General features: G+C 40.5%; 1 long non-coding RNA gene across 1 annotated transcript in view; it reads left to right on the forward strand.

The window, feature by feature from the left end:
* LOC123579256 overlaps positions 1-20,482 on the forward strand; it is a 158,534-nt gene that overhangs the window by 49,133 nt on the left and 88,919 nt on the right. The gene's annotated exons all lie outside the window — the stretch shown is intronic.

Genomic DNA, 20,482 nt, shown 5'->3' on the forward strand with positions numbered 1-20,482 from the left:
TTGAGTTTCAAGAATTCTCTTTATATTCTAAAAATTAATCCTTTGCGAGAAATGTGGTTTAATTTGCAAATATTTCCCCCCAGTAGCTTATCTCTTCATACTTTTATCAGGGTCTTTGAAGGGCAAATTTTAAAAATCTTGATGTAGTCCAATTTATTGTATTTCTTTTTAGGGCTTATGCTTTTAGTGTCAAGTGTTAACATTTTTTTTAAATCTAGCTATAGATCCTGATGATTTTATTCTGTATTTATTTTTTTCTAAAAGTTTATAGTTTTACATTTTTCATGTGTGATTTGTTTTGAGTTAATTTGCATACAAGTTGTAAGTTTTGGGTCAAGGGTTTTTGTTTGCTTGTGTGTTTTTGGTTTGCCTATGGATGTACAGTTGCTCCAGTACCATGTTTTGAAAAGGCTGTTCTTTTGTGCCTTTGTCAAAAATCCATTGGGTAGTGGTGCCCGGGTGGCTCAGTCAGTTGAGCGTCTGACTCTTGACTCTTGATTTCGGCTCAGATCATGATCTGAGGTTTGTGGGATTGAGCCTTGTATCAGGCTCTGAAATGAGCGTGGAGCCTACTTAAGATTTTCTCTTTCTCTCTCTCTCTCTCTGTCTGTCCCTCTACCCAACTCGTGTGCTCTCCCTCTCTCTAAAGTAAAAACAAAACATCATTTGGGTATATTTATAGAGGGTCTATATTTGGGTTCTCTCTTCTGTTCCATTGCTTTGTCTTTTCCTTTGCCCATATCACACTGTCTTAATTACTGTGGCCATATAATAACCCTTAAAATTAGATAGGGTAATAACTTTATTCTTCTTTTTGAAAATTGTTTTACCTGTGTTAAGTCATTTGCATTTCCATATAAATTTTACAGTAAGTTTTTCCATGTCTCTATCTACAAAAAAAAAAAAATAGATCTTTGTGGGATTTTGTTTGGAATTGCATTAAACCTATAGATAAATTTTGGAAGAATTTATGTCTTTGTTGGTTCTTCAAAGGAGTGTTTTTAAATATTTTGTTTCGAATTGGAAAATCTGTGGATTTAGCATAAGGGATTTAAAAAAATGAATGTGTGTGGTTGAAGGTGGAATCATTGAGGAAACAGACTTGAGGATGAAGGCTCAGATAGAATGGCTCACCTGCAAACCTCAGACCCCAAAGCGATGTAAAATGGGAGACAGAGAACCCCAGGGAATTTCCCGACCAGCAGTGAGAAGGAGAAAGCCATGCCTCTGACTTTGAAGCCAGAGCTCTAGATCCAAAGAGAGATGAAACTCCTTCTGGAGAACCACATCCAGTTCTCACCTCCAATCCAATGAGAAGAGGAGATGAGAATTATTCTGGGAACCCATGTGGACCATGCTCTGCAATGAAGAAGGGGCAGCCCCTCTGAGAGACAGAATGTTACAGAGAGAGAGGGAAATATCTGGGAAGCTTGTTGCTGAGTAATAGAAGTTTGGGCGTGGCCTCAGGGGCTGCTCAGGGGTCCTTCTCTTCTAATATTTTGCCTGAAGCCTCTGTGAGGCAAGAGATCAGTCTTCCATCTTTGGGTCTCACCTGCTGCCTGTCTTTACTGCCTGAGTTCATGCCCCCTAATGCTGAGTAATCACACATTTGGCATGACGTCACACTTGTAGCCATTGTTCCTAAGTAGTGGCCCCCATCTATACTCACCTGGCTTTGCCCTACGCAAGCTGCTTAGTTTGTTGGCTCAACTACTGATATCTGGATAAGAGTAGCATACTGAAGAATTCTGCAGGCATAGCAGAAATAACAATAGTGGGAAACTGATTCAACCTAAGTGTAGACTTTCTGGTGAGAACTCTTACTGTTTGTTTGTTTGTTTGTTTGTTTGTTTTTTCATTTATACCCGCTGATTTGTTTACATCAAAGTCATAACCCTCCAACCCCCATCCTCAGTTATAGATTGCAATCTTCTGGTATCTGATTTTTCCCTGAGAAATTTTTAAGCTTGATGCCACCAACTGTTCCTCCTCCTTCTGATATTCTGGTTTGTTGTTGTTGTTGTTGTTGTTGTTGTTGTTTAATGAGAAGTAAATCATAGCTTTTATGGCCTTAAATGTCTCTGTATATAAAGTAACCTTACTATGAGCAGCCCCAGTGTGAACAGACTCAGCTGAGTTTTGAAGTAAGGCACTCTGGTATGTAAATCACGGGTAAACCGCTTCACACCTTTATAACCTTTGTCACCCTCTCTGAGACTCTGTTTTGTCATCTGTAAAGTGCAAACAAAAAAACCTGCTTCATGGTATTGTTGATGGGGTTCAGTGAGCCGGTGTGATGGAAATATTCTAAAATCAGAGTGCACAACAGTGTGAGTGTTCTGGAAAGCACAGCATTGAATGCTTTAAAATGGTGAATTGCATGTTATGTGAATTTTATCTTAGTTAAAAAGAAAAGTTTTATAAAAGTGCATAATGCAATACCACACACTTGGAATGTATCCAGTAGGTCCCATTCCCTTCTCATCAGGTAGAAAGTTGCAGCTCCTGACAGAAATCTTGGGACCTTTTGCTTTGCACCAAATGAGAATCGCTTAAAAGCAAGTTTTGAGACTCATAAGAGGACCAGTAGGGAAGTAAATGGGAGCAGAGTGGGAAAGATTTTTCCATGTCTGCCCATCATCCCAACAGCCAGCCCCTCTCACACACCAAGGGTCTAGAGGCATCTTTGGCTTGGATTTTCCCTGTCCTTTGTTCCCTCCCACACTTGTTCCTGTCCTTAGGGTTCTTCCTCAGAGAGGGAAGGGTAAGGGCAACAGAGCAGGGCAGACTATGGCTTTCAGACTTTGGTCTCCTAAGAGCTCCAGAAGCAGCTGGAAGTTTTCATGTGGATGGTGATTGTTCACACTTAAATCCATAAAAAATAAAATAAAACTAAAGCGTGGGAGAGGAAGGGTCAGTGAAAATAAACATCTTTTCTGGAAGACATCCCACAGCTGCAGGCTGATGCAGCGCAGTGCCGAAGTTGGGGTTCTCCCAAAATGCATAGCTGTGGTCAGGAGAGAGAAAAGCAAACACCTACCCATATGTCCCCACCCTTTCATGGTGGCCACAATCCAGAAATTAAAGAGGAATTTCCTGGGGCGCCTGGGTGGCGCAGTCGGTTAAGCGTCCGACTTCAGCTCAGGTCACAATCTCGCGGTCCGTGAGTTCGAGCCCTGCATCAGGCTCTGGGCTGATGGCTCGGAGCCTGGAGCCTGTTTCCGATTCTGTGTCTCCCCCTCTCTCTGCCCCTCCCCCATTCATGCTCTGTCTCTCTCTGTCCCAAAAATAAATAAACGTTAAAAAAAAATTTAAAGAGGAATTTCCTTAGTATTCAAATTTCTCAAAGGAACTCCTTTCAAAGATGGGAGGTTCCCAAAGCAAGTTTGGTTTGGCTGTGGAAATTGGAATCAGACAAGATGTTGGGGTTTGGGGCCAGGAAGGTGTGTGTCTGAATACAGGTTCTACCACATACCGGTGACCCTGGTCAGATCACATGACCTCCCAAATCTTTAATGCCTCTGAAATGGGGTCATTATGTTTTAGCTTGATGTTTTCTTGAGAATATGAAAGATTCTGAATGTGAAGAACGTAGTAACATCTGCCCCCATATCCAGCCTGCTGATATTGTTGCCATTAGTTCAATCCTTTGACTTCTAGTCATCTTTTGGCACTCTGTATCAAGGGGATGTTCACAGTATGGCAGACTTATTTCCAATTGATGTTTATAGGTATTATTAGCCAAGACAGAGAAAGAGACATCTGATATCTGGCAGGAAATCAGATAAAAATACTTGCCATTTAAAGTTTGCAAATAAACCTCTGTGGAATAATAACCATGATAATAATAATTAGGTTATTGTCAGTAAGAAGGTGGTACTTCACAATGCTTGTCATACTGCCCAGAGCTTTCATTTTCAAAGAGAAATTGTCAGAATAAATTTGCCAATAGTTATTATAATGTACTTAAAACTAAGCCAGCCCCCACCTCAGTGATTTCATCACCAGCTCCCTTGAATATATTTCTGTGCTTCACCTTGAAAAGACAGATGGGATCCAAAGATTAAACTACAGGCTGTAGTCACCTTCAGTGATACCCATCCTGAATTGAGGACAATAGTCCAGACTCAGCATTACTCTAGAAATAGAAATCTCCCCACTGCAAAAAGTGAAGACAAATTGATCTTTGATATTCAGGAAACCTGAAGAAGAACCCCAAATCTTAGAAGAGGTAAAAGCAAAACAGCTATGTGTAAGAACTGCCAAGCTGAGAGGTTGAGGAGGCAGGAAGTGGTGAGGAATCATGGCAGGGAGCTAGTGAGCCCAGGTGAGATCCTTAGGGATATATTCGTGAAAATCCAGTTCTGCTGGAGTGAGTCCTTTTAGAAGGTCTCTGTCCCAGACATCAGGGCTCACAGACTAACACTCTGAGCCTGATATTGGTCTCAGAGCATCAATGTAAATGTCCCCTTTCATGTCTCTACCCTCTAATGAGGGCTTAATGGCATCAAGCAATTAGGTGATGAGAACAAACACCATGTGCCCTGTTGGGGGTACAGAGACGTGCCTTATGAATCTGCTACTGCCTTCCGAGGTAAATGAAGTTAACGATTTGATGTGTGTTCTTCGAGATCTACGGTACAGTCTAAAATGTAAAAGAACTATGAAAGGCATTAAAATTCCTAGGGTTTCATCATGCCTCTTTACTAACAGAAAGACCTTGGGCAAATGATTTCACCTTCCTATATCCTAAGTTCCTTATCTATAATGTGGGGTAATACTGCAATTCCTTAGTGATTTTGTGAAAAGTCAGTGAATGAATTGATCAATCCAGGTGAAGAGCGAGGGAGGCACTCAGCAAACTATGTAGACACGGTGGCTATCTTCGGATGTAAGTATACATATAACTCCATTATATTTAGCCACTTCATAAATTATATTTTAGGAAGAAGCATGGTTATCTAGCCAGTCTTATATTTATGGATATTGCCATTACTTCCATTTTTGTTTTTTTCAAGCAGTGCTAAAATACCCACTCATATCTTTATACCTTTACACATGTAATACACTTGTAATCTGTCATCAACTTATCCTCTAACGGTTCTTTGAGTCTTAGTGAGTGAGTGGAAGTTGTCTCATCCCACAAAGTCATGTTTGCAGGAGGAAGGACTGTCTTGGGGAGAGTTTTCTAGATCACAGAAGCAACGTATAGTATTTAAAACATGGAGATATATGATAACAAAGGAAGGCTTCACCGTTTATGAGCCTTGGAATGAAGACGATGAAGCAGGAAGGGTTGATGGGCCATGAAGAAATCAAGAATCTAAACTTTATCCACTCCCAGTTGCTAATGACCGCTAAGCTCTTGAAGAGCTGTGCCTTATCAAGTGATATGGGTTCTGTTGGGTAGTAGCAGCTGCCCACTAGAGAAGGATTTCCCAAAACATAGAATACAAACCACTGTCGATATTAAAGATGATTGTTCCTGGAGTATGGCCACATGGCAGTAAGTATTCCGAGGTGTAAAAGTATACATTTTTCATTATTCAGTCCAACAGCTTTATTTGTTAATTTGTTTTTAACATCCAGTAAAAGTTGCCATCCTCTCTTTAAACAACTGCATCAGGCTGAGTATATTCAGGAAGCTACAGTTTCTAACATTATTTTATAATTATTGTATTTCTTTTTACATGACCTTCCATTGGTAGCATTTGATACTGGTTTTCCTTGTATGAGAGAGGAATACATTTCCTTTACAAACAAATTAAGATATAATTCAATTTTAATATTGGAATTTTGAGAAACACCCAGCTAGTCTGGGAGAAGTGTGAGGGATGGATTGTGTGTAATTTCTCCTGTATATCAGCCAACCTTGATAACTGCAACTTTAGTTTTACCTTTAAAATCATTGAGTGTAGCCAACTCTATGCCTGGGTCTTATTCAGACAATTATAGAAATTAAATCAGCTTAAAGCACATAAGACTCGAGTTGGGGCGTGGAGCTTACCACATGAAAGGGATTGTTCTCAAACCCTCTCCCACCAGTGTTGCTGTGACAGTGACCAGAGCCTCAGATAAAGCCAGCCTTACTTCTGGCAATTTATTTTAGAAGCCATTCCTAGACTAAGATGAAAATAACCAGAGATGTTTTGATCATTAATATCCTAAATCCAATTTGGGGAATGGTTTACAAAATTCAAAGGGTTTCACCCAACCTCAATAAAAAGGTTTGAAAATTCATGTTTGCCAGTGCCCTTTGGAAAATAAACCCAAGGATAGTTTATTGCAATGGCAGTGCACTCCCAGCACAAACATGTAGTGGATGCTTGAAATTTGGAGATCAAATCCAAATTTTCAGAAGCACATCTTTTTTGTATTCTGAGAGGGAAAAAGTAAGCCCAGAATTGGCCTGATTTGACTGGTTAATTTTTTTTTTCTGAATCCCATAAATGGAATGCATAGTTAGGAATTTTATGTTCACATAGTATTTATAGGTTATCTATGATTCCTTGAGATTTTGAAGAGTTATAGCCCTGTACTAGGCTTACTAAGATTTTTTTTTTTTCTTTAAATGCCGTATAAGCTGAAATCTATCCTGGGAAACTGGTGGGTATTAGATATTTTTTTAGGTCATAAGTTAAAAGATTCCTAATAGTCACAGACATTCTATGTCTAGGAATGTTTGTTAATTTGAGCCCCCCCTCCCCTTCATGTGTATCTTTAATCTCCCTACCAGCTGTCTCCCATAAAAAGATATTTCTGTTTTTAGTTACAAATCTGTTTAGAGATAAAACTCACTCATAAATACACAACCACATGCAAAGATTTTTTTCTGCTGACAGTATAGAAATAACTCCAGATGAAAAATATTAAAGTTTGTTTAGAAATAGAAAATGCATTCTGCTTCCCTCAATGGAGGCCCATGTTTTGTAGATTTTCAGTGTCTTTTTGTGACTCTGAGTGAGCTTTTCTTGGAGAGCACAATCTTCTGTTAACTCTGTGATTTAGTTCTTCTTCAAACAGTCAAAATTGTTGGGTACATTCCTAACTGAGGAATTCACTCCTTGCAAAGGCAAGTATTGGTCACCTAAGGAAAAGAAAGAAAGCTAAGAAGTGGGTTCTGTGCATTGCCACAAATGTGCTTACTATTACTTGAAAGACTGATTCAACTCTTTGCTCTTGTTTGCTTGTGGGTTACGTTCTCGTAAGCAGGTGAGAGCTTATGTATTCTTATTTGTTCCTTTTCTGTTTTTTTCAAAATCTACTGTATCTGCCATATAGTATTGGATCAGTGCTCAGATATATTTTGATGCTAATTAAACTGTTAGGATCTTGTTATGGAAGAAATTGTGCAAAAGCGAAAATGTAGGTATTGCTTCTTTCCCAGTGATTTAGAGCTTGGGACTCTCCCCCACATATTCATCACCAATTAACTCTGTTAAAGGGACCATTACAGTTCTTTAGTCTACTGGATTGGTTATTGTCTTAGCAAACCTGCCATAACCATGCCCTACCTCCTGTGGAAGCTCATTCAGTAACAACTGATACAAATTACGGAAACCATTCATTGAACAAGGAGAAATAAAAACAGATTGTTGCCTGTACTACATCAACCATGTAACATAAATAGTCGTAGCTCCATTTTATGGATGAGAACATTGAGGCTAGGGGAATTTAAATTACTTGGGTTCATAAGACAGACTATAAGCCTATTTGTCACCAAATCATCAGATATTCCATGACACGAGGTTGCATCCTCTAAACAGAAGGATGGAAGGAGTAACTTCAAGTGACTTCTTGTATATTTCAAACTGTGTGGTGTTTATTTTACTAGCTTTCTCTCATCCTATCCTCACTGAAGTCTGATGAGGTCAGTATAAGTAGCCCCATTTAGAGTCAAGAAAACAAAGGCTGAGAAAATTATCTAAATTATCTAGGACACAGAACCAGCTCATGGTTATATGCTGCAGAGAACTCAACATTTTGGGGAATGGTTGAATTTTTCTTTAAAAAGCCCAGTCATTGGGGTGCCTGGGTGGCTCAGTCAGACGACCATCCAACTCTTGATTTTGGTTCAGGTCATGATCTCACAGTTGTGAGATCAAGCCCCACCTCAGGAGATTCTCTTCTCTTTCCCTCTGCCCCTCTCCCGCCCACCTCAGAAATTAAGTAAGTAAGTAAGTAAGTAAATAAATAAATAAATAAATAATTCCCAGGTATAGGAGAAGCCAGGTTTATCTATCCCAGGTTATGAGATTATTTCATCGAGCTCAATTCTTTTCCTAGTATTCAAAGACGCAACATGCCCTAAAGCATTAAGCCTGGTTTTAAAATATTTGCATACGGACTTCATGCTGTAGATTCAAATCACCAACTTCCTTCCAAATTAAAGCAGTTGCTTGCTGTCAGAAGGCCACCTTGGGTGTGATGGTAGCTGCTGCAGAGGTCATGCTTTCTCCATCTACCCCAATAATGTTCTGTCTTCCAATCTGCTCATCTTACAAACTGTAAAACCAAGACCCTGGAGGGAAAGGCATTTGTTTAGAGGTTCCCTCCTGATAATTTCCTTATCCACCAGGATATACTAAGTCAGCAAATGAAAAAGCTCACATTTCCTGCATTTTTTCCCACATCCAGTCAATTTTTCTTTAGGATCATTGCCTCAATTTAATGAATGTTTTTTATCCTCGCTGTGATTTCTCTGTTCAAATGGTGTGTGTGTGTGTGTGTGTGTGTGTGTGTGTGTGTGTGTGTGTGTGGTTAGGGGGTGGTTAAGGTGTTTACATAAGAATAAAAATATATGTCTATAAAATTTTAAAATCTGGATCACTTCAACAACTACTTCAAAACATCCTAACTGGTGTTTTGTTTACTTGAGTCTACATTATCTTTTCTCCACCCTCACAGAGTCTGCCAGAGTGAGAGTGGCATTTCATAAATATAATCTGATTGTGCCAACACCTCCATGTCTATCCTACATGTTCCAGTTTCTTGTGGCTAGGAGAGAAAGAAGAACCCTAGAACAAGGAAGGCTCTCTAGTGTCTGTTCCCTGCCTCCCTGCCTGACCTTATTCTCCATCACCACCCTTTGAACTGCAAAGGCTCCAGCCACACTGAATTTCTGCATGCTTTCCACATACCCCAAAGTTGCTCCTGCAACTTTGCACATGCCATTCCCTCTCCTTGAATGCTCTTTCAGGGGCAGAATCATCTCAAAACTACGTCTCCTGATGCCCAGTGAGTGTTGCTTAACTATGGTGGTCCAAGCAATATTAAAAATGGAAGAGTCTGTTAAAAAATGCTCTGTGTGTGCTAATCAGAGTTGGGGGCAGCCCAGGACCATTTGCCATTTCCAGAGTTAGATGCTGCAAGTGAAAAATGAGCTGACAAACTTAAAACTCTTTGCAGAAACCACTGGGGAGAGAATCTGGCAGCTGAGCAAGCCAGGTTAATACCTGAATTACAAGATGTTCCTGAGCACCCTTCAGTGTAGGGCTCCGCCACAAACAAAAGCCCCTGAGGTGGGCCCCAGGTGGGTGCCTTGCCCCGCTGCCACCTGACTGTGAGCAATAGGCAGCCTGATCCTTTTTGGCCTCATCATCCACTAGGCCCTGGGGAATCACTTTTTTCTATTTTAGTATTTTAAAAAGCATCCATTGGGTCTGTCTCGAGACATTAGAGGGAATGAGAACAAAGGCTGGTAGCCAGACTTTGCCTCAAATCTGCTTTGCTTCACAAATGAAAATTCCTGTGACATCACTTTGTGGTAGTTTGTCAAGCTTTGGGTTTATGAAAATAATAGCTGATTAAGCTATTCACCATGTTGTCATGGAAAACAACAAAAATAACATTTATTACACTTCATAATCTGGGCACTTTACATATATTATCTTATTTATCCTTCATCTTTTAAAAAAACACATTTAGTGTTTCCAGTTGAGGAGACCAGTGTTTAGAAATGGTTTGTGTAATTTAATCAAGTCAGCCATTGGTATAGGCAGGATTTGAACCCAGGTTACTGTGCTCCACATTCCCACTACATGAATCTTTGTGCCTCCATTGTAGTTTACTGTAACAAATTTAGAGCCTGAAAACTTTAGCCTTGCAGATCAGGGAGGCCGGAATATGAGCATTAAGATGATTGTAGATGTAATTCTGGCTATCCCAGGTGGCCTGGGAAGATTGTCTGAGGTTCGGGTTTCTCATCTAGGCTGGCTTGTAAAGCAGAGGATTCCACTCTTTAATGGAACCCAATCAAAATATCCTCACCTGACTTGCCAGGGAGTAAAATCTTAAACACACTGGTGAGGTCCAATATTTTTCAAAGGCTTGGCAAGAGAAACAATATTCTTGGAATATGGCCTGGAGTTTATAGAGTCCACCTCTTCCTCTAAGGACTCTAAATCAACTCTGGATTAAGCCAGACCATCCACCATCAGCAGTGTACCTGCAGAGTATCATATTCTGTCCAACTGTCACCACCATGAGGTGCTCTGGAAGTCTTCCCCTGGCTTCCTCTGGGAAGTCAGTGAAGGGCAGGAACCGAGACTCTAATGACAGAGTTTGTAGTTGGGATGATGTCAGTGCATTCTATGTTACTTTTAGCTGACCAGGGTGTTTGGGTTGCATGCAATTCCCACCCCAGTTTGAGAATCAGAGATGGTTGTGATAATTCTGAACATTTGATTTCCTTGAAAACTTAAGGGTAATGGGAATGAAGACTGTGAATTGCATAATTGATGTGTTGTTGGATTTTTTTCACATTGTGGCTGGAAAGTTAGAGATAAATGTGAGGTCAACATTAGCAAGTGTATGGAATCTTATTCCATTAAAAGTAAATGGATTTCCTCTGTCTCAAGTAGTATGTTAGGATCTAAGGATAATTGAATGCACAAAAACCAAACATGGCTCCCACTCTCATGGAGCTTGGAGTCTAGAGGAGGAGAAAGATGTTAATCCACAAATCACACTCATGAATGAATAATTATCAATTGAGGTAAGTGTTGTACGGAAAAGGAGTCGGGTTCTGTGGGGGCATAAAAGAAGAACATCTGGTTTGCACTAAGGGCTTTCCTGTGGGAATGACACATAAGTTAACAGGGAAATTAGGATGTTGAGGATGGTGGTGGGATAGGGCTTATGCAGTGAGATTAATGGTGGGAAAAAACTGCATGTGCAGAGGGCTTGTCCCCAAAGCGAGTATGGTTCACTTGGAATACTGGGTGAAGGACATTGTAGTAGGAGCTTACAGAGTTAGGAGACAGTGCTGCTAAACAGACCTAAAGAAGAAGAAAGAAGCCAGAACCACATGGCCTTGTACATCAGGGGGAAGTTTGTCTTCATGCAAAGAGTGAAGATTATCATGACCGTAAGAGCAGTGGGTCTCAAAGTGTGGTCCCCGACCAGCAGCATCAGCATCACCTGGAAATGTGTGGGGAAGGCCAGTCCTCAGGCTCCACCCCAGAACTACTGAATGAAAAACTCAGGTGGAGGAGCCCAGTAGTCTGGGTTTTAATAAGCCCTCCAGGAGATTCCAGTGCATCTGGGGCTGGAGGAGTTCTGCAAGAGCACAAATCTGAGGCAGGGAAGTGGGTGTGGTGCATTGATGGGGGAGGCAGAGATGGCATGATGAAATCAGCAATAGGAAAAGACTAAACTGACTGAGTGTGCCTGGGGGGGTCCTGGGAGCCTCTAGGATGCCTGGGGAAAGTGGATCCTGATAGGGATTCATTGCATGGATGTGCCCTGTCTCTCTTGGTTTCATTGTCTTCACCTACTTCTAAATGTATGTGTCTTTTATATATTGCATTAAATGTAAACTTCCCTTAATCTGTTTGGAGTAAGCAGAAGATATATAATGCACATATGTATTTTTAGTTGTTAAAGGGAGGGTATGCATTGGTGAATTATCCTCTCCCACTTGAGGATAGCAGCCCTGGCCATGGGGTCACTATAAGGGCAGGCTAGGAAGACAATGGTCACTTACTGGCTTTGCAAAACTTTTCTTCCTCCCAAATCCAAGCTGCATGACAATAGAACATGCCACAGTCCTGCCAAACTAAATTATTAAATAAAAGTAAATGACATGAAACTGCAGTTTTTAAAAATGAATTATTTGCCAGTTTATTTCTGCTCTGGTTGATTTTAATGCGGTGGGCTTTTTCCTTGTTTTTAACCAGAATTCAGGACATAAAATGCTTTGAATCCAGCAGATTCAGAAAATAAAACAACCAATGATGGGGAAGAAGATAAAGGGAGCCTCGTGCATTGAGAGTGCTGTAGGTGTGGATGAGGCAGGGCCTTCAAGCTGGTTGTATTGAGGACACCTGTCTACACACTGATCCCTCAGCCCTGTCTCCAGATTTGTGACTTTGCTGTAGTCTCAGGTATCGGTTTTCTTCAAACCCCTCCATCGGGTGGTTCTCATGTCAGTCCATGGTTAAGAAAATCTGTAGTAACTGATATTTTGGAAAAGGGTGGGGCACAGAAATCTCTAAACATGCAATGTAGTCTGCACTGTAATGTCTTTACAGAATTGTCTGCTCAGCCACTGGCCTGGCACATTTAGCATTCCAGAGGCGAAGTCTTGAACCTGAAATCAAAGATCTAGCTTCAATATTGAGCTATTAAACTATCCACCTTAGAATGCCATGTGTCATGTCTAGTGCCTCTTTAGGGCCATCCAGAAGTACATTTTCATAAATGATTGGTTGGCGCTTCTCAGGGAGGTTTATGTGTATCTGAGTCTTCGAGGAGTAGTTACTGAAGAAGTAAGAACCCCAGACCTACAAAATCAGAATTTTGGTAATGGAAACTTTGAGTGTATTCTACAAGCGATCCTCATATACTTTAAAACCTTAGAATGATTACTGCAGTCGCCTGTGCCTTCATTCATTCAACAGTATTTAGTAAGCACCCATTATGTGTGAAGAACTGTGCTAGGTACTAGACATATAGTCATGGCTTAGAGAGCCTTGGTTCCTGTCTTCACAGACTCTTCAATATATTCTTTTGCCACTTTCTTCTTTCCCACTTTCACAATCTGGATGTAGATATATATGATTTGACTAATTTTTATTAGCTTTTGCACCCTTCATATACTGGTTGGAACCTTAGGTTTAATGGAGTTTCTGTCGTATTAAAAATGTAACCGCATCATTCACCAAATCCCAAGTGATTGGGTCTGTCAAATGTCTATTCAGTCACTCCTTCACTTATTCACTCGCTTAGTTTTTCACTTATTTATTAACCCATTCATCCATCTATCCACCCATCCGTCAGTGGTGGCAAAGCCTTCATAATAAGATAAAATCATACCTTATTTGATTTCTTTCCAGTCAATGAAGTAAATGAAATAAAGTGTATTTTCCTTATTGTGAGGCTATACTGGATCTGTTTGCATAGAATCTATAGCTCTTGGATCTCATGTTACTTGATAACTCTAGGATCACATCCCAGGGACAGAGATGCAAACCCCAAGATGCCTGTTTATTTTGGATAGAGTGTTGTCGTGGGGCCCTGATGGGAACATGCTGCTGAGAGCATCCGTTTCTGGGAAGACACAAGGCTTGCCTGCCATCTCCAGCGTGATTGACTTGCTCTTGCTTAATGATGATTCCACCATTCCTAACAACCCGTACCCTGCCCAGCTCTGCTAAGAATGTCAATTTCCCTGAAAACAAGGCTCAGGTTTTATTGCCACTTATGTCTCCTAACTCTTTCCGTTAATGGTATTGGTCCTAATGAGGATTAAACGGTCTGACTCCTGGCAACGAGAACTGTAAGAACCTTAATGGCGCTGCAGCCATTTCATGCATGTCTTAGTTGCTAATGTTGCCATTTTTGTGATTGAGACACTTTTGCAATGTACAGTGTGTGGGGGGCTTTACCGCAGTGAGCTTTCCAAAGAGAGAGAGAGAGAGAGAGAGCTCACACATACTTCTACTAGGTATTTCATAGTTCACAGAGAATTTTACACTTATGATCTAATTCACAACAGCCGAGGCAGGAAAGTGGAACAAAGTCAGAGGGGCAGGGAGAGGGGGCATATGTTTCTCACATGGCATGTGATTTTTGAAGGTCGCGCAAGAAAGAGAAAAGAGAAATGGTGAAGCAGACAATCCAGCTCACCTGAATCCAGGCAGAGTGCTTTGCCAGCCTGGTCATTCATAGTGTGCTCCCAGCCTGGCAGCAATAACATCATCAGGGAGCTTGTGCGAAATGCAGAATCTTCACTCTCACTTCAGATCTGCTGAATTAGAATCTACATTTTAACTAACACGATCTGTAGGCCCGGCTCATGTATGTGCGAATGTGAGAAGCATGGTGTTTGCATAAACTACTGTTTCCTAGTGTCTGCCCTTGAGATGACCACATTGCTGATACTCACCTTTGGAAAATCAGTGAAAAAAAAGAAAAAAGAAAAACAAAAAGCCTTTTTCTAATCTTTAAGAATAACTGCTATGTAGAAGATGTTTTTTAACTAGTGATGTTTTAAAACACTTTAATGTACAATAATAGAGATTGAGTAAATTATGGTACCTCCATATGTTTTTCTGCTGTAACTGCAATCTTTTGAATAAAAGCTTTTTAATAACAAGGGTAAATGCATTTATATATATAATTGAAGAGTAGATTATATAAGTATGTACAAATAAATAGGAAAAACATTTCAAAAGTAAATATGAAATTATTTTAGTCATTGTTCTTTTTATACGTAAACTTTTCATTTTAGAACAGTTTTAGATGTAACCGAAAATTGGCGAAGATAGTATTGAGGGTTCCCGTGGACCCCACACCCAGTTTTCCTTAATATGAACATCTTGCTTTAGTATGGTACATTTGTGAGCATTAATGAAGCAATATTGACACGTTGTTATTAACTAAGGTCCATGTTTTACTCAGATTTCCTTATTTGCCTAATGCCTTTTATGTATCCCAGAGTCACCTAGGATACCACATTATATTTAGTTGTTTCTCCTTAGGCTCCTCTTGGCTGTGACAGTTTCTCAGAATTTCCTTGTTTTTGATGACCTTGATATTTTTGGGAAGTACTGTTCAGACACTTTCTAAAATGCTGCTCAATTGAGAACTGTCTGATGTCTTCCTCATGATGAGACTGGAGTCGTGTGTTTGGGGAGGAAAACTACAAACATAAAATACTGTTTTCATCCCATCATATCAAGACCATATACATGCTCTCAAGATAATATCACTCTGGATGTTAATTTTGGTCACCTAGCTGAGAGAGTGTTTGTCAGGTTTCTGTGCTGTAAGGTTATTATTCTTTATTCCCTCCTTTCCATTCTGTAGCCTTTAGATGGAAGATTCTGTACTCAGTTCTAGAGTTATTTAGTTCACCATGCTTTTTTCCCACCCCCTTGGGTGTGACTATTTCATCCGTTTTCTAAAATGCTTAGATTCTTTTATCACATGATGCATTTCATTCTGGGATCCTGTGTACTCCTAAGCGGTATTTTTAAAATTTACATATGTTAAGGTTCACTCTGTGCTGTAAAGTCCTCTTGGTTTTGACAAATGCATCTGGTCATATATCTGCCAGTATAGTCTTGTGCAGAAGAATTGGATCACTGTGAAAACATCCTGTTCTTCACACACTCAACCCTACCCCTTCCACCCACTCCCTTGGCAAACACTGATTTTAACTGTCTATATAGTTTTCCGTTTTAAAGAATTATATAATTGGATTCATATAGCATATAGCCCTTTCAGACTGTCTTCTTTCACCAAGTAACATGTATTTATTAGATTCATCTATGTATTTTTGTGGCTTAATAGTTCATTTCCTTTTAATGTTGAATGATGCTACAGTTTATTTACCACAGTTTATTTTTCACTTACTTATTAAAGGACGTATTAGTTTTTGGGAAGCCACATACATGGTAGTTCCTATTAATTTATTTTTTATGGGAGAATAGACCATAGTTTCTTATATCTTTGCATGCGTCCGTTTTTTGGTTGACACCAGACATTTTGAATAATATAATGTGGAAACTCTAGAAATCAGATACTCTGCCTCCCCATGGTTTGTTGTAGCTGCTTCTTGTGGGTGGTTGTGTTTTTGTCTAGTGACTTTCTACACCATCTTTATTAACTCTGTATTATTTGTCATGTGTGGCCGCTAAAATCTGTATTCCATTTGCTTGCCAGTCAGCCAGTGTTTTGACAGTTTCCTTAAGCAACAGAAACCAAAAAGGAGGAGGGGGAGGAGGAGGAGGAGGAGGAGGAGGAGGAGGAGGAGGAGGAGAAAGATACATTCCCAGTCTTTGCAGAATGACACTGTTGAGGTACTCCCATTACTTAGAAGGTCCTTGCTGTTCTGCCCCAATCTTCACTCCCTGCTCATGCAGAGCCTCAAGGTCAGGTAGAGGTGAAAATGCAGGGTGTACTGGGCTTTTTTTTTTGAACTTTTGTCTGGCCTGCACATGTGCTTGGCCTTCTCCACTTTCTGATGTAGGAGTTTTTCAAAGCCCTTCCTCTCCAATGCATTGTCTTTCCCAGCCTCTTCCTCCCCAGGAATTCTGGTTTCTGCTACCCTCCAGAAACCAGTCTTGCATTCTTATTTTTTCTAGTCACGATAAGCCCAGTTCGTCCTCCATGCCACTGCACCTTGTCTAAGGGTCATGGTTCCTTTCATGGCCAGAATTATTCATAATGCCTTCTACCCTTTCCCATTTTCCAGACCTAGTAGGAGTTGACAGGTACTACATTTATTACAACACAGACCTTCTCATGCATCTGTTTTAGTGCCACAAAAGTTCGAATGGAAAAATAAAACCTGAGGAGATTATGGAACAAGTAGTATCTCTTCTGTTAGTTTAACTTTTAGATAAGTCCCCACCCTGTGTAGACTTTTCCAACTTGGGGATAGAATTGTATGCACATGTGTGATATGTTACCTGATCATTGGGAGGAGATTGAGACACCCACCACCACCACCTCTGTGTTGTACTCCAAACCCTACTTCTACCAACTCCCATTAGCATCTGAGCAACTTGTTACCCACTCTCCCTGTGCATCTCTTACTCTCTCCACCTCCATTGCAGCTCTGCCTTCCCCATTATCTGGTAGTGACCATAGAAGGAGACGGCCTCAGGGTCTGCAGTCAGGGTCTTACTGACCTTTTTCTTGCTTGCATTTGTGTTGCCTTGAGTCACTGTTTTAGTACTGAGGTACTCCAGCCATCTTTTTTTCCACATCACAGATGCTCCTGCCAGCTCTTATGCCATCCATCCCCAAGGCCATTGTGTTCACAAATGTTGGCATCTTAGCTTACAGTTGCCCCTGCCAACACTATCTTTTTTTTTTTTTAATTTTTTTTTTCAACGTTTATTTTATTTTTGGGACAGAGAGAGACAGAGCATGAATGGGGGAGGGGCAGAGAGAGAGGGAGACACAGAATCGGAAACAGGCTCCAGGCTCTGAGCCATCAGCCCAGAGCCTGACGCGGGGCTCGAACTCCCAGACCACAAGATCGTGACCTGGCTGAACTCGGACGCTCAACCGACTGCGCCACCCAGGCGCCCCGCCAACACTATCTTTAATGCGATGGCCTTTCTGTCTCAGAGATGGTAGTGAGTTTTCAATTTCAACCTTTGGAGAAAAATGACAGCATAACCCCGAGAAGGACACTCCAGATTCCTATCGTTTCCTTCTCTCCTTTTCATCTTCTTGGCTAGTAAAGACAGCTTGGATCTCCATATTTTCATTACCTCTTAGGGGCATTTATATTGTCCCCTGACTGGCCTGAGATTAGGAATGGGGTAAGAAATGAGTTACTTGAGTTTCCTTTTATGTAGTAGACTGAATCTCATTCTTTTTTTTATTCCTACCTTGCTTAAAAGTGGGAACTTGTTCAACCTCAAGTAGATTGCAGGCAAATGCTCAGTTACTTTTCTTTCCATGGATCATGTGCCACTACTTTTTCCTCTTTTATATTTTTTAAGTTTATTTATTTTTGAGAGAGAGAGGAGATTGAGTGGAGAAGGAGCAGAGAGAGAGAGGAGGGAGAGAATCCCAAGCAGGCTCTACACTGTCAGCATAGAGCCTGACATGGGATTTGACCCCATGAACCATGAGATCATGATCTGAGCCAAAATCGAGAGCCAGACAATTAACTGAGTGAGCCACCAAGGTGCCCCCCCCCTTTTTTTTCCTCTTGAAGGCAAGCCCTCTGGCAGAGCAGAAGTCATCCTGGGCCCATGGCTTTGGCTTCTGAAGACAGGTACAGATTTCTCTGCATGGACAAATTATTCCTGAATTGCTGGACTAGAATGGTTCTCCTAGCATTGAACGCAGTTTTCCTGTGATATCTTTATGTTCACCTTGCTTTCCAATATGTTCTCCACATGGCAGTTAGAGTGATCTTTGTAAAATGTCACATCACATCGCTCCCTTATTTAAACCCCTCCATGAGGTTCTCTTTTACTTCAAGGAAAAACTGAAGTTTTCCTCATGACCTACAAAGTCCTGCATAGTTTTGCCCCCATTAACTCTTTGAAATGACCTCCTCCTATTCTTACATATGTTCCCTTGGCCATACTAAGCATGCCCTTACATTTGGTGTTTACTTCCTCCAGAAACACTCTTCTCCTGTTTATCCAGTAGCTCATTCCTTGACTTCCTTTTGGTATTTGCTCAGATGTTCCCTTAATAAGAAAGGCATCTACCTTTCATTACCACTCTGAATAAAATAGGGACCACATTGTTTCTTTCTTCATTTGAATGATGAGGTCAAATAACGTGTCTCTTTTGATCACTGTAGGATCTTCAGAGTGTAGTGCATAGTATACACTCAATGTACATTTGTTTAATGTATAAGTGAATGGGCAAATGCAAGTATAAATGAATTAATGTGTGGCTACATGAATGGTCCCCTCCACCTGGCTCAGTATTCGATGGGCAGTGCTTCTGTCTTAACTCATTTCTGTACCTGCTAATATGTGAGGCAATAATGACGATTTGCTGAATGTCACATAGCAAGAGTCACCCAAACAGGGTTGGGGTAGGGGGAGAGCTACACCCATTGTTTTGCAGCTTAAGGCCTAGGGAATATCTTTCAATATTAAAAAATAAAATGTGGTGTTTCGATACTCACATATGCTGAAATTAGAATCTTAACACTAAAGGTGCTGGCCAGATGTCCAGATAAGGTGTCTCCAGGCTATAGGCCTAGGCATAACCATCATGACTCAGGTCCTTGACACAGCATCATGGATTCAGAAACAATGTCAGGGAACTCAGAGGTAAATGACTATTTGGAAATTACTCACACTGACCACTGACCAAAATCACAGGAGATCAAAGTAGAATTCAGAAGTCAACATATTAATATACAAAAGTCTGTGTGCAGGTTGTACCTTGCAAATAATCAGAATGTATGTATACATTAGTAATTTAAGTAATCTACATCATACTTTGCAATTATTACATTGTGAACAGCATCCACAGCAAAAAATGATATCTTGTATCTCAAGGTGGGGGAGAAACCTCTTGAGCTCTCCCTGGTGTTCAGAATATGGGTAGTGCTATATTTAGTGTCTCTTTCCCTGGAGAGTACTGAACCAATATTGACAAAGTGTTGTTCTCCCATTATTCTTCCTGGATTCAGAAATACCGTCCCCCCACCTTTTTTAAACATAACATCATATAAATAGTACCATTGACCAAGCTACAGGATTCTTTTACATCTTGCCAAGCCTTAACTGAATTTCTTTTTTTTTTTTTTTTTTTTTTTTTTACTATTCAAAAAGTTTCTTTAAGTTTATTTATTTTGAGAGAGAGTGAGAACACAAGCTGGGGAGGGGCAGAGAGAAGAAGAGACAGAATCCCAAGCCATCAGCACAGAGCCTGACACAGGGCTTGCACCCACAAACCGGGAGATCATGACCCGAACCCAGATCAAGAGCCAGATGCCTGACCAACTGCACCACCCAGGTGCCCCTCCTTGACTGAATTTCTAAGCACATCTATTCTTGCCTTTGAATTGAGATAAATCTGTCATAAGGAAAACTACTGGAGATGACTAATCTCATGGATTTGGTGAATTGACATCTCAAGGAAAAACTGAGCTTCCTCTTTTAAGACCTTGATCCTTGACCACACATTGTCTAGTTACCTTGATTCTCTCCCTGAATCCATATTTCCTTATAATGTCTACCAACTGACCCAATTATATTGCATTTCATGAATAGTTCCAGATGATATAACCATTTTACTATGCTCATTAACCACCATAATGATTTCAAGATCATGTCCTGGGTCCCCACTCAAAATAATGGTGTATACTCCTGCCCTTTAGAAGTTCTACTGCAGATGGTCATAATAGATTATATCCTGTAAAGGGACCAAGCAAAAAATACACACAAAAATAACTTGAATGCTGGCCCTGAAACAGACCTACTTTCTTTGGGAAATTACTCTGCCAGGAAAATCCAGTGTTTCTTTTGGACCTTTGACAATA

The sequence above is a fragment of the Leopardus geoffroyi genome, chromosome E2, assembly GCF_018350155.1.
Source record: "Leopardus geoffroyi isolate Oge1 chromosome E2, O.geoffroyi_Oge1_pat1.0, whole genome shotgun sequence".
NCBI classification, from domain to species: Eukaryota; Metazoa; Chordata; class Mammalia; order Carnivora; family Felidae; genus Leopardus; species Leopardus geoffroyi.